Source organism: Phascolarctos cinereus, unplaced genomic scaffold (genome assembly GCF_003287225.1).
Source record: "Phascolarctos cinereus isolate Bilbo 61053 unplaced genomic scaffold, phaCin_HiC Scaffold_3;HRSCAF=262, whole genome shotgun sequence".
In the NCBI taxonomy this organism is placed as follows: Eukaryota; Metazoa; Chordata; class Mammalia; order Diprotodontia; family Phascolarctidae; genus Phascolarctos; species Phascolarctos cinereus.
Genome location: NW_027555736.1, coordinates 147,860,982 through 147,874,793, shown reverse-complemented (window position 1 = coordinate 147,874,793; position 13,812 = coordinate 147,860,982). Strand labels below are relative to the sequence as shown.

Genomic DNA, 13,812 nt, shown 5'->3' with positions numbered 1-13,812 from the left:
AAGGTCGGCGTGCAAGGAAAGAGCACTGGGCGGGCGGGCAGGACCTGGAGCTTCGGCTACCCTGAGGTCTGGCAGTGCTTGGGTGGGAGTAGGAAAGGGGCAGAAATATAGGTCTTGGAAAGGGAGGAGAGCAAGAAGCCGCTGGCGGGCCGCGGACCGGGATGAGCTGAGGGAGTTGCCAAGGGCCCCCAGCTAACCTCTCGGTTATTGTAGTCCCAGTCGTGCCAACCCCCTTGGGCCCATGAGATGCTGAGGGCGCGGTAGGGATCCTACCCCCAAAAGCTCCGTGCCACTTGCTACAGGCAGCTTGGAAAGTTTGTCTGTAGGGGGCCCAAGACCGAATTCAGCCCCACGCTCGGGGCTGGTACAGAAGTGGGCCGACAAAGGTAGCAGCTTCGTTTCGGAGATCTTCAGGTTTGGGGGGCCGGTGGGCTGGGGAAGGGAGGGGAGAAGGTAGCAAAGGGTGGCGAGGAAGGAAAAAGAGGGGAGGTGGCTGGAAGAGGCGGTGGAGATGGCAAGGTGGGGTGAGCAGTGCCCGCGGCCCCCCAGGTTGGCCTCTGCTCCTTCACTGGTTCACTCCGAGTCTCTTGTTACCCCTCCTCCCTTGGCCCTGTCCACTGAGGCCCCAGACCGCGGGCGGGTCGATGGCGGGAGAAATCACCGAATGTCTTATTTATGTAGCACCGCAAACTGCCCCAGGCCGGCGGGGGAGGAAGACTGGTCGATGCGGGATGGAAAACCGAGGCGCCACCAAAGCCAAGCCAGGGCGAGGGTGGTGGGAAGTGGAGGGGGGGCAGGAGGGGTTGGAATTGGGGGGAAGGTGCGGTGTGACAGTATACTTGGAGGCGTGAGGTTTGGGGCTTGCGGAGTTGAGGGCGGTGTGGGGCGCTGGGCGTTTGGCAGCCATGGTCAGACATAGCCGGGTCATTCTTTCTGGCCCTAAAATGGTGGGAGAAGCCACCCCTTCTCAAATGCTGCGTAGGCAGATCGATGAGAGGCACCCAGGAACCAGGCCCTTACTGCGTTTGCAGAGTAGAATATGTGTGCACGGGGGGGGGGGCGATTATAGGCCTGAGTGAGGTCTCTCTGCTTAGGGAACGGGGTTCCTACCAAGGCCACGGCTGCCTTCCTAGGGCTTTTAGGTCCCGGCCCTGAGTCCTGTTAGGGCAAGTCAGAGGACGCCAGCAGAGCCAGGCAGGGGGAGCTGGAGGTCAAGCTCCTCGCCTCTCTCTCTCTCTCTCTCTCTCTCTCTCTCTCTCTCTCTCTCTCTCTCTCTCTCTCTCTCTCTCTCTCTCTCTCTTTTTCTCCCTCCTCTTTTTCATTCTCTTTAACTCAATTTCTCCCTCTCCATATCTTTTCCGCCCTCAGTTAATTGTTTTTCCTCTTCCTCTCTACTCAATGTTCCTTCCAATCTTTTTTTCTCCTGTTTAAATTACAAGTCAGCGAGCCTGTGTGTAGAAGGTAAAAAAGGCTCCTCTCTTCTTCACTGCCCCCACCTCCAATCCTTCTTTCCCTTCCCCCCACAACGCTTCGTGGCATTAAATGCTCTTAATGGACACGTTAATTAAACTGTAATTAATCATACTGTCCAGCTCAAGTTTGAACAATTACCCTAATCAAACAGAAGTTAATAACGGCCGGGGATGGCCCGAGGGCTCTGACTTCCGAGCCTCTGCCTCCGCGGGCTGCAGGAACCCTCAGCACTGGCGGCCTGCTCCTGCTCCACACGCGCTGTAGAGCCTACCACGTAATGTGTTATTAAGTGGAGTTTGTCCTTGGAAACAGATTTAGTGCTATAAATCTTCTCCTACCAACAGCTCCCAGGTCATCCCCCTCTTTATCTGTTCTCTCTTTCTCTTAGGCTCCTCATCCTCTTTGCCTCTTTGCTCTCCCTCGTTCTTTTTCCTTTTCCCCCTTCTCTCCATTCTCCTTTTACTCACCCTCTTTCCCCTTTCCCTACCCTCTTCTATCTTTTCATTCCCTTTCTCTTTTCACTTCTTTTTCTTTTTCCTATTTTCCTTTACCCCTTATTTCTTCTCTTCTTTGCCCTTTCCTCTTCTCTCCCTTTCTTTCTTTTACTTCTCTCTTTCCTTTTCTGTCTTCTCTATCTCTTCCTTTCCCCTTGTCCAGTCTCTCCTTTTTCTTTATTCTTTCCCTGCGTTAAATAGAGAGCTCTGGGATCAGATATTCTCCTTGGGAGGGGAGAAGGGAGCCTTGGAGTGAGGAAAGAACAAGTAATGTTCGACTCTCCCTGGGAGGCCAGAAGATGGCCTTAGGGTGTATTTGTTCGTTTGTTTCCTTTTGTTTGTTTGTTTGCTTTACCCACTTTTCCACCCTTAAATTCATTCACTGAAAGACATGGAACTTTCCCATAGGAAAGTAATTTTCAGCAAACCCAATTCAGTTCCTCTCTTTGTCCTTCAGTATCTGATTTTCAATTTCCTTATAAACCTATGTTTTTCTCTACACGTGCCCCCCCGTTGTCTCCCCCCCGTTTCTTGTATCTCCATCTCTTACATTTCTATTGTAATTACAAACCAGAGTTTCTTTCCTTCTCTCAATCTCTTTTTTATCTCTCTGGGTTCACCTGTTCTTTTCCCTCAGTTTCTATATCTCTAGATAATTTGGTCTCAGTCGCTCTCTGATTTTGTCTCATTCTCTCCATTCTATCCCCTTTCTCCCCGCCCCTCTCTGGGACATAGTAACCCATTTTCGGTATCATTGTTGAATCCGTCCCCTAGCTCAGTTACCCACCCCCCTGCTTTTCCCTCCTCGCTCAGCCTGGGCTCCCCCACCCCATAATTACAATCCCAGTCGGTAATTATTCTTCGCCTTTTAATGATTTTTTAAAGAGACTTCAGAATCCCCCATCATTGTGACAAGGACTGTGGAGCCAGGATAGGCCCGGGAGGCAGGAGAGAGGGGAGGGTGGTCAGCTAGTCCTTGCCGAACCTCGTCTTGTGTCTCCTCCATCCACACCGCAGCCCATCCTGCAGGGCATTAACCACATGCGCAATTACACTGTGCTAGCTGTGGAGTAATCACTGTACAAACATTGCCTAAGTTGTCTGGTCCAGTTTGGTGACTAGATTACACAAGAGTTGAGCCAGGATGAAAGAAAGGCTTGTGACTGGCCCCCTCTGTAGAGGGAGCTCTCTGCAGTCCAGGATCCGCTTGACGGACACCTGGGATCTCCCTCTGAGTCAGACTTTGGCTCTGGAAGCGAATATCCTGGGCTAGCTCAAATGACCCTCGGACCAAGCTTCAGGGTAGAAGAGGGGGCAGCAGAATTGCACCGCCCAGGACTGAGAGGAAACGTGGGGGCGGGGTGGAGGCAAGATAAATTCAGAACTCAGCGTGATCAGACAGTTCCAGCTCCTTTGAAGTTTCCGGTTAGATTTGCCGAAATCCAAAAGCAAGCTTCACTCCAGGGCCCTCAAAGTTTGGGAAGGGTAGTGACTTCTGTTCTCATAAGAATTTTATCCAGAGAAAATCTTCAGCAAGAATCATAGGCCAGGAAGGAGGAGAGAAGATAGTTAACGTTTTGGAGGTGGGAACAAGACCTTAGGTCCTGGGGACACCTAAATCAAGGTCACGGCTCTATGCCAGCCGTTCCAATGTGGCGGCCTTATTTGTAATAAGAGGGGAAAGCAGTGACCCGACCCTCTAGTCTGGGGACTGTCCAAGGATCCTTTCCATAGCGAAGGAGATGGACAAATCAGTTCTCTTAGTCCCCTTCCCCCCCACTTCACCAGACTGCTAGTTCTTCCTTTCTCGGCCCTGGACCGCAAAGAAGAGAGAGGACTGAATTTAGGTTTCCCCCGTCTCTGTGTCTAGTGCCAGGGCTCGTGGGAGATAGAGCCCCAGTTCTGGTGCTAGTTCTGTCCCAGCTTTCGGCATTTTCTGAGTTCACGACGAGGTCCCTGTCTTCCGATATTTCGAGTCCTCGAGGCTCCCAGCTCTCCTCGGGCTCGGCACTTCCGCGGCTCCTTTCCTCAATTTTCAGTTTACGGGGCTTGTGCTCTCCTTTTTCATCGAGTCTTACTCATTCTCTTTGCACCTTGTCGTTGCTCCCGTTTCTCTTTCCCATGCCCCCCGCACCTCTCCAGTTCGAACGGCTTCCCTCAGGCGCCACGTCCACACCATGCCCTACGCTCAGGTTATCTGCGCCCCGGAGTCTCCCCAGCCCGCGCCCCCACTTTTGGCTCGGGTTTGGAGAGCTCGCCTCCTTCCGCAAGCACATATCTTTTAACAGTTGAATTAACGGCAGTTTTCGTCAGTTAATTAGGTTTAATTTACATAATTAGTACAGTATAAAGAGTATTGGGGATAATCATGGGGTACGTATCGCTTACTGTGTAAACACGTATTCTGAATTAAAAATCAGATGTAATTAAGGCGTGTAGGCTCTGTTTAGGCAGGGTTTTAATTGTAATGAATTTCTAATTAACACTCAATGATTGCCAAATGCAAAGGGCTGTAAAATTTTCTTGTAGTTTTGCTAATTTATTGTTTACTTAATATCTGGATATTAATCCGCCGGCCTGGATAGACGGAAATCTGGAGCGTGGGCAGCCTGGGCTGAGGCAAGGGCGAGGATACGCCGCGGCTGGGGAGAAGAAGGAGAGCGGAAATCTCCAGAGCTGCCCCCTCTGCACGCCGATGGTGCTGACTGCCTGGAACGCAGCGCACTGAAAACGACTGGACCTTCATCTGGAAACAGAGGATGGAGGTGTGAGAGTCTCGGGGAAGGGCGAATGATGCAGAGGTGCTGGGGTTAGGCGAGGAAAGTTTTGAGTTGTGGAACTCTCGCTCCCACTCCTATCCTGGACTGGGACCTGAATTTTGAGGCGAGAGAAGAAGAAGCTTCTGTGCCTGGCTCTCCCACTTCAACCACCCACACTCCCAAAGTACAAGTAAATGTCCAAGAGAGACCAATGGACCTTGGAATTTGGATTTCCCTCATGGCCCCCAATCCTACAAAGGGATTCATTATTCTCCTTCACTTTATTCCCTTTTTTCTTATTTGAGCCTTAGGGCCCAGGGAAGGTAGAGAGCGAACTTGCTGTGGGAACCAGTGCTCCAGGAGATAAGGTGTGGAACAAGGTTTGAGGATGAGGCTTTGTAGCAGTTATATTTGACATTCAGAGAAACATGCAAATGAGATGCAAAGCAGCATTCAAATGAGCAGAGATTAATTTCGAGACTAAAGTTCAGGCATGCTTCATACTAGAGGAATAAGGCAGCAGCTGGTGGAGGCCAGGAGTGGAGAGTTTTTGCAGAGATCTCCTTGACCAGGCTGAGGGCCCATAGTAAAATACATTTCTTCTTGGAGCTTCAGCCTGCTTATCAGCTCCCTTTACTGCCAACAGTACAACGACATTCCAGCATCGGTTCGTTCCTGCATTTCTCCACCCTCTCCCCCTAACCTTGTGGTTATTCTGTTCCTCATCAAAAACTATTTGTTCCAGAACTGAGAGAAGAGGGTTGATTCAAGGTGTTTGGTTGACTACCTAAGAAACAGCTCTGGGGGAAAACATTTAGTTTAGAAAGTGTGAAACTGTGGTTGGTAAAGGGGTGGTTTGGGAATTCCCACAGGATTTCAGTTATCTCTGCTTTCTCTGACTCCAATTAGCCGAAGAACCAAAGGACTCTGAATATTTATAGCCTTGAGGAGACAACCTCCAGACCACAGCTGAAAGGGGGTGGGGACCTGCAGAAAGTAGCCCAGATCGTCTATACTCACATCTTGGCTTAGAAGTTCTAATTCTCTAGGTCTTTAGAAATCTTTAGGAGGCAGCTTCACCTGTGCAAAATGTGTACCTGTGAAACATTCTTTCCTCCTTCTCTCTCTCCCTCTTCCTTTCCTTCCTCCTTTCTTTTCTCCCTCCCTCCTTCCTTCCTTCCTTATTTCCTTCCTCCCTTCTTTCTTTCCCTCCTCCCTTCCCTCCCTCCCTTTCTTGCTTCCTAGATTCTTATAATAGCCTTCTAATTGGTCTCCTTGCCTCAAATGTCTCTCCACTCTAGTCCAACCTACACATTGCTGCCAAAGTGATTTTCCGTAAGTGTAGATCTAATCATTTCATTCCCCTAATCCATCAGCTCCTATTGTTTCTAGGATAAAATTTAAACTTCTCTGTTTAGTTCCTAAAGCTCTTCACAACCTGATCCCAACCTATCCCTTCAGCAAAAATGAACGTCATTCCTCTTCCTATACTCAATCTGACAGACTAACCTTCTCTCTGTTCCTCATATGCCATCTCCTGTTTCCATGTCTTTGCACTGGCTGTACCCCATGCCTTGAATTGCATTCACCTCTCCATTTTTATTTCATAGAATACTTCTCTTCCTTCAGGATGGAGTTCAAGGGTCTCCTTTTACATGAGGCCTTTTCTGATCCTCTAACTGCTAATGCTGTAGCTCCAAAACTACCTTGTACTTATTTGCATTTGAGATATATATACACACACATATGTATATATGCGTATATGTAATATGGACATATACATATATATGATGTAAATATTCCGATGTGTCTTTGTACCCTCATTAGCATATAAACTATTTGTGAGTAGGAATTGATACATTGTTTGTACTTGTATCTCCAGTGCCTGTAACATAGTAGGTGCTTAATAAATGCTTGTTGATTGGTTGATTGAATGCAGGCTCTGGCCTGTTGAAGTTTGCAGTCAGGTAGCAGAGTCAAGATTTAAATACAAAACATTAAACAGCACCCCAAGTGTGTTAAATGCCGCACAAATGACACAGATACAGACCTCTAGGGATTCAAAGAGAAGAGATCCCACATCAGGCTAAGATGGTGAGAGAACAGTTGATGGAGGAGGTGTGCCTTGAACTGGACCTTGTTGGAAGGGTAGATTTTGCCTAGGCAGTGAAGAAAATCCAGGCTGAGGGTGGTGGTGGTGGTGGTGGTGGTAGGGAAATGGTAGGGATATGCACAGGAATACACTTGGGAATTCACAAGTCCAGCACATGGGATGGAAAGAGATCAGCCTGATTGGCGTGAGGCTCCAAGGCTGGAAAAGCTAGAGCAAAGTTACGTACCATGGCCTTGAGGATTCAAGACTTTACTTGGTGGGTCATGGACAGCCACTGGAGAAGACATGGGAAGCTCTATCAACTGATAGAAAATCAAGGAACCTAAAGGAAACCACCCCTGCTACAAATTGGCTGTCTTCAGGGAGGTTTGGATTTTGCCTTCTAGGAAGCCTAATATTTTAGCCATATTTTTATTTTGAAGTTTGAGTTGGGGTGGGGAAGGGAAGAAGAAGATGGAAAAAGGAATAATAGCAGAAAAAGGACAATTTGGCAAGTTTTATGCCCTTTCAGGCAGGACAAAAGAAGACTTAGGGTATCTCCTGTCTCTCAAGGGCATCCCAAGGGAAGTTATAACCAAGGTGAATCATCCTAGGCTAAAATGCCTGGTACTCTGTCATCCAGACATGAATATAAGCTCCTTGAGGGCAGGGAATATCCTTGTTAAAACCCCCCCCACACAGAATAAGTGCTTATTGGATTGGACTGAATTGGAATGAGAGGGCAGTACCTTCCCCCTCAAAGCCTTGCTTACTGACTTAAGTTTTTCATTCTCTCCAATAGGCCTGAGAACTGCTGAGACGATTGTCCATTTTCTCCCTTTATTGCTGCTACTAGTTCTAGTTAGGATCCTTGATCTCTCCCATAACCTTCTAGTTTAGGCATGAGCTCATAACCTGCCTTACTCCTTAGTTCAAAGACTGAGTTTTCCCAAAAAGACCTACTCTGACAATTCAGAGGGGGAGGGAAGTAAACATTAAAGAAACAACATAACACAGAAATGCCATTATAAAGTCCTACTCTGATGTTGAGAAGGTTCCTGAAGGATTTGACAGCAGAATCTGAGTTCTGATTGGCCAAAGGATTATAAATCATAGATTTAGAGTTGGAAGGGCCCTCAGAGATGCTTTAGTCCAATTTTTTTATTTTACAAATGAGGAGAACAGAGGCTTTTGGAGGTTAAATGACTTGCCCAAAGTAACACAGATAGTAAGTGGCAGTGACAGGCCTATCAAGTTGAAAGTGAATTGGCTTTATATCAGATTGCACACATTTGGGGTAGAGGGTGGGGAGGGAAGGGGAGAAAATTTGGAACTCAAAATCTTATGGAAGTGAATGTTAAAACTAAAAATAAATTAATTAATACTTTAAAAAAAGAAAAAAAATGTATTGGCTAGTAAAAGACTTTCCTCCAAGGGCCAATCTAGCTAAGATCTGAGAGGCCATGAGATGTTACTTTTTTTTTTTCTGCTATAGCTACTTCTAAAAGCTGACTATCAAGGTGTGGAGAAATCTCAGCCTGTGTTGGTGGAGGGAGATCTGGATATAAACCCAGATGTTTTCATACAAGAGAGAAGAGACAGATCGTGGAAACCTTAATCGACGATATCTACAAGCTAGCTATAGAAGGTTGGCACAACTTCCAAGCAGCAATCATGCTCCTATTTTCAAACTTTGTCTCAACAGCATAGCAAGATGAATAAAATTTTGGCTTTGAATCCTTCCTCTCATACTTAATTAGCTATGTGAGCAAGTTATTTAGCCTCTCAGCAACAGTTTCTCCACCTGTAAGATGGGGGCAATGATACCTATTATACCCAGTTCACCAGGTTGCCTCAAGGTGCCAATGACATAAGATGCAAAGCACTTTATTAATTTATTAATGCATTTTGCTTTTACATCATCTTCATTTCCCCTTCCCCAACCTGGAAACTGATGCCTTATAACAGATTTAAATAAGAAAAGGAAAAAAAATAAGATGGCTATCAATCAAGTCTGATGGTGTATACCGTGTTCCATCTCCTTAATCCCCCTGCAAAGAAGGAGCTGAAGGTACCTTCTCATATCTCTTTCTTGAGGCCAAGTGTGGTCATTGGAACTTTACAGAATTGTTTCCATTATTCTGTTGTTGTCCTTTCCATTCACGTTGTTGTAGTCATTGTTTTCCTGGCTCTTCCTTGACTTTCCATCAGTTGATATATCTTCCCATGCCTCTCTAAATTCTTCCTCATCGTTTCTTACAGTACAGTGATATTCCATTACATGAATGTCTACAATTTGTTCAACCGTTCTCTAGTTGATGGATATCCACCTTGTTTCTAGTTCTTTGCTACTATATAAAGATGTAGAAATTATGTATATATGTAATATAAAGCAACTATAAAAATGCCAGTTATTTTTTACATTTCTGTTGATAGCTTTTGTTTTTCCTCCTCCTTAATTTTCAAATATATCTTTCCCTTCTCAGAGAGCCATCTCTTGTAACAAAGATGAGAGAGAGAAAGAGAGAAAGAGAGAGAGAGAGAGAGAGAGAGAGAGAGAGAGAGAGAGAGAGAAGGGAAGAGAACAGAACAGAACAGAAAAGAAGAGAAGAGAACAGAAGAGAGGAGAGAGAAGAGAGAATATAGAAACTAACAAAATTAACCAACACATTCAGGATTCTGCCAATATACAAAAATGTTCCATTCCTCCATAGTGCACTATCCCTTGACAAAAGGGAGGGCAACGCCAGTTATTATTGTCTCGTCACTGACCTAGCTAGTGCCTTGGTGCATTTACATTTGGCCAACCCTTAGATGAAGCTGGGCTTCTTCATTTCACTTTTTAGCTAGCATCTAGGCTGTTGGGCTTCCCTATGTGGCCAATGGCCTGGATCCCTTCATGTGGCTCATTCCTGTTCTCCCTCCTGCCCGTGCCCCAAATGGACTTCCTGCTTTTCTAGTTCTACCTGGCACAAGGAGGGGGATAGTGGTACAAGAGACTTTTTACTCCACGGGTCCAAAGTGTACCTTTACTGACCAGACTTGTCAGTCCTACTACTTCCCCACATTCTCATATTGAGGACTCCTGGTTCAAATGCACATAGGGAATGGTTGTTTATTTATTTCAGTTATGTCTGATTCTTCATGACCCGTTTCAGGTTTTATTGGCAAAGGTATTGGAGTGCTTTTCCATTTCCTTCTCCAGCTCATTTTAGAGATGAGGAAACTGAGGCAGAGTTAAGCAACTTGCCCAGGGTCACACAGTTAGTAAGTGTCTAAGGCCAGGTACCTTTCTAGAATAGTACCTTACAGTTTTATAGTCCTCAGAAAGAGCTTTGACCATAAAAGAAGGTGGCAGGTTGGGTGCATGATAAGAGTGAAGGATCTCAGATAGCTCAGTCATTGCTGTCCACCCAATTATCAAGGGAACTAGAGGAAGTTCCCCAGCATTTTGGGTGGACCTTCTTTGGAGGATTTGTGGTGCAGTGGAAAGCAGGTAGGATTTGGAGTCAGAAGACTTGGATTCAAATCCCAGTTCTACAATTTATTACTTATGACCTTGGGCAAATTGTTTCGTCTCGCTGGGCCTCAGCTTCCTTCTCAGTAAAATGAGGGTCTTAGACTGGATGGATGGTCTCTAAAGTCCAGTCCAATTCTGAATTGACTATCCAATGATTTACAGGACATGGATGTGGGGACATGCATCAGTTACCACCAGCACCGCTGGAGGGAGTAGCCACATAAAGGAGATGACAGATCATTTTATTGAAGTAACTCAAATAATTTCAAAATGAAATACTAATATAGATAATATGTACACACAATTAGGAACTGGTCTTTTTTTCCCATCACGAGCTTGTCCAACATTCTGTTTACAAGCAAAATAAGGCTAAAGTAAACATCAAGCAACTTGCTGGCTAAGGGGAAGGAGAAAGATCAATCTGGAAATAAATGAGGTATAAAAACAAAAGATGTGAACACAAATTTTAATAACTAGAAAATAAACTAAAAGTGAACATTTAGGGGAGCCTTGCAGGGAAAAATTACAAACTTGGGGCATTCTGATTTGGGCAGCAGGACATGTAGGTGAGAGTGGGGAGAAGTCCTGCCTCTTCTTAGTCATGGTGTGTGTGTGAGGAATGAAACAGCTGTATTTCTGTATCTCCATTTCAGGTCGATCGATCAAGCAATCAACAAGGATTTATGAAGTGTTTCCTATGTTCCAGACCTTGAACTATGTGTCAGGCGCTGTATCAGGGCCTGGAGATAAAGAAACAAAAGTGAAACAGTCCCTGACCATGAGGAGCTTATACTTTACCAAGGAGAGACACCATACATAGATAGGTGCATAAAAATTGATAAGAGCCTCACTTGACTCTATTGGGCATCTGTACGATCATCCCATCCTATCTACACTTCCCCATCCTCTCACTTTACTCCAGATTTGGCCTAGACCCAGTTATTCAGATTTCATACCCAAAAGATATAGCTCCATTTGCCTCTTCCGTGGCCTGGTTGTTATGTGCAAAAGTCTACTTTCCAGTTTTTAGAGTCCTGATTATTTATTCCTGTAAAGTAGTTTCCCTGGCCTTTTCCCCAAGCTAGTAAGGCTGAGGTTGATCTGGAAGCCTGGCGTAAATGGGAGAACTCAGCTAGAGGCTAAACATGATTCTAGCAATGGATTCAATGGAGTGGGAGGGTTTCTGTAAATAACACAGTATACTAGAGGTTGAATTGTTCCATGAGGGTCATCCAGGGATTCTGGGGATGTCAAGGTAGATGTGTCCAGGCTTGGAGGTAATCTTGCGACTTGAAAAGTCCTGCAGGTCCTGAATCCATTAGGTAAAATTGGCAGCAAGGAAATTTTCTTCATCATAGAAGATGACCACAAGAGGAGGAGACCAAGCCTGGCCTGGCTTGACAGATATGGACTTTGAGGGAGATGGTGTGGAAATGAAATGCAAAATGTCTAGTAAGTGGTCCTACAAATTACCTTCTTTTCTGATAGAACTTAAATATCAGTCTCTCAGCAGATTGCAAGCAGTTAAAAGTTGTTACCAAAGCCTGTTTGAAGTCACTTTGACAATTCACATTGTGAGTTTTTTATATTTAGCGTTTCTGCTGTGTGATGAATAAAATGCCTGTCCCATACCTGCTTCACACTGTAAATTGAGTCCCTTTTTACTCCCTCCTTTGGGAAGACCTAGAAATGAGACCTAAATATAAGCTCTGAATAATTTGTAGCCAGATCACTAAGGTGGGAGTTAATAAGCCAAAGAATGTAAGCATTCAGAGATGATCTCCCTCTATCACTAGAGGCTGGGTGCCATCAGAACTGAGCTAGGTCAGGCTGCATACCTGGGACTAGTGCAAAAGGGCCCATAAGGAGTGGAAGAGGGGGTGCAGTGCCCTAGCCCCTAAGGCCCAGCAATGGTTCTTTTAATGTTACAATAGCAACTCTCTCACTGCCTACTGGATGAAATCTGTGGAATTCTGGAGCTTATTCATTGCCAGCCTTTTTTTTTTCCCTTCTTTCCCCAATACTGAAAGAAATGAAGTTAAATGGAAAACTTGAAGACATCTTTGCTCTAGGCTATGTTCTCATTTAGCACAAGCATTTACTCTCTTAAGATGAAGGAATATTAGTCACGTAAAGGGACCGAATGGAGATCAGCTAAAGGGAGGAGATATGACTGTGTGTGCTAGAGGTGGGGGAAGGGAAGGCAGGTGGGGAGAGGAATTGGGGAAGGCTAGACTTGGGGATCTTTTTCCAGAAGGAGTCAAGTTAAGCAGTAAGTCACTCATATTTATGTAGCAGTGTATGATTTTAAGAGAGTGGGTGGTGTGCTGAGGATATAACATTGTCCTTAGAGTCAAAAAGATCTGGGTTTACACCCTGCCTCTTTTATATACTGACTATATGACCCTGGGTGAGTCATGACCCCTCATTCCCATTCCCCTCAGGGAACTGTCTTTTAAAGTTTTTTTTTAAGTTTTGAATTGAAACATCAAAGAAAATGGGCGTTTTTATATCAATAGTATAGAAGAAAAAGAGATTGTATGTGAAACTGAGGATCTCATGTATATAGTCTGCTTTTCTTTTAAAATATATAATAAATTCAACACGAACTTTCCAAGCTGTTTGTGGTTCTTTCTGGCCTTCTTCCTGTTCTCACTTGTGCCTTTAAAAAGATGCTTCAATGCCACTTTTTTCTTTTATTACTGTCCTTTTTGGGTAACCTTTTCCATCTACCCACCTTAGCCCTCAAATTGGAAAGAAAAAACCCCTAAAACTTTGTTAACAAATATGCATAATTAATCAAAACAAATTCTTGGATTTGCCATATCTGAAAATGCGTGCCTCATTCTGCATCTTATGTTCATCACCTCTTTGTCTGGGAGGCGTGTAGCATTACCCTCTGGAATCATGGTCATTGGGCACTGCTTTGATCACAGTCCTCAAGTCTGTAATGTTGTTATTGTAGAAATTGTTCCCCCTAAGGAACTCTACGCTGCAAGGCAAGTGTTGATCTGCATTGGCAGAGGAAATCTCTTCTCTGGGAGTTCTTTATATCAGTAAAATCAGTCAATAAACTTTTATGAAGCACCTACTGTGTGCCAGGTACTGCACTAAATAAAGACAGCTCCTGTTCTCAAGGAGTTCGGAGTCTAATGGCAGAGACAACATGCAAATAAATTTGTACAAACAAGCAATGCCCAGAATAATTTGGAGAGAATCAACAGAGGGAAGGCATTAGAATCAAGAGGGAACAAGAGAGGCTTTATGTAGAAGGTGGGGTAGCTGGGACTTGGAGGAAGTCAGAGAAGCCAGGAAGTAGAGATGAGGAGGGGGAGTGGGGGACAGTCAAAGAAAATGTTAGGAGCTGAATGGAGCTGAATGGAGAATAATGTTTGAGGAAGACAAAGGAGGCCAGGATCCCTGGATAGGGAATCCTGAGGTGTAACAAGACTAGAAAGCCATGGTGGGGAGGCA

The 13,812-nt window shown here is 45.1% G+C and overlaps 1 long non-coding RNA gene across 1 annotated transcript; it reads left to right on the top strand.

Moving 5' to 3' along the window:
- The first annotated feature begins 23 nt into the window (after positions 1 to 23).
- Positions 24 to 12,955, top strand: LOC110205805 (uncharacterized). Its single transcript, XR_002323704.2, has 3 exons — positions 24 to 386; positions 8,314 to 8,466; positions 10,992 to 12,955. It is a non-coding gene; the product is annotated as an uncharacterized LOC110205805 (long non-coding RNA).
- Positions 12,956 to 13,812: the final 857 nt, after the last annotated feature.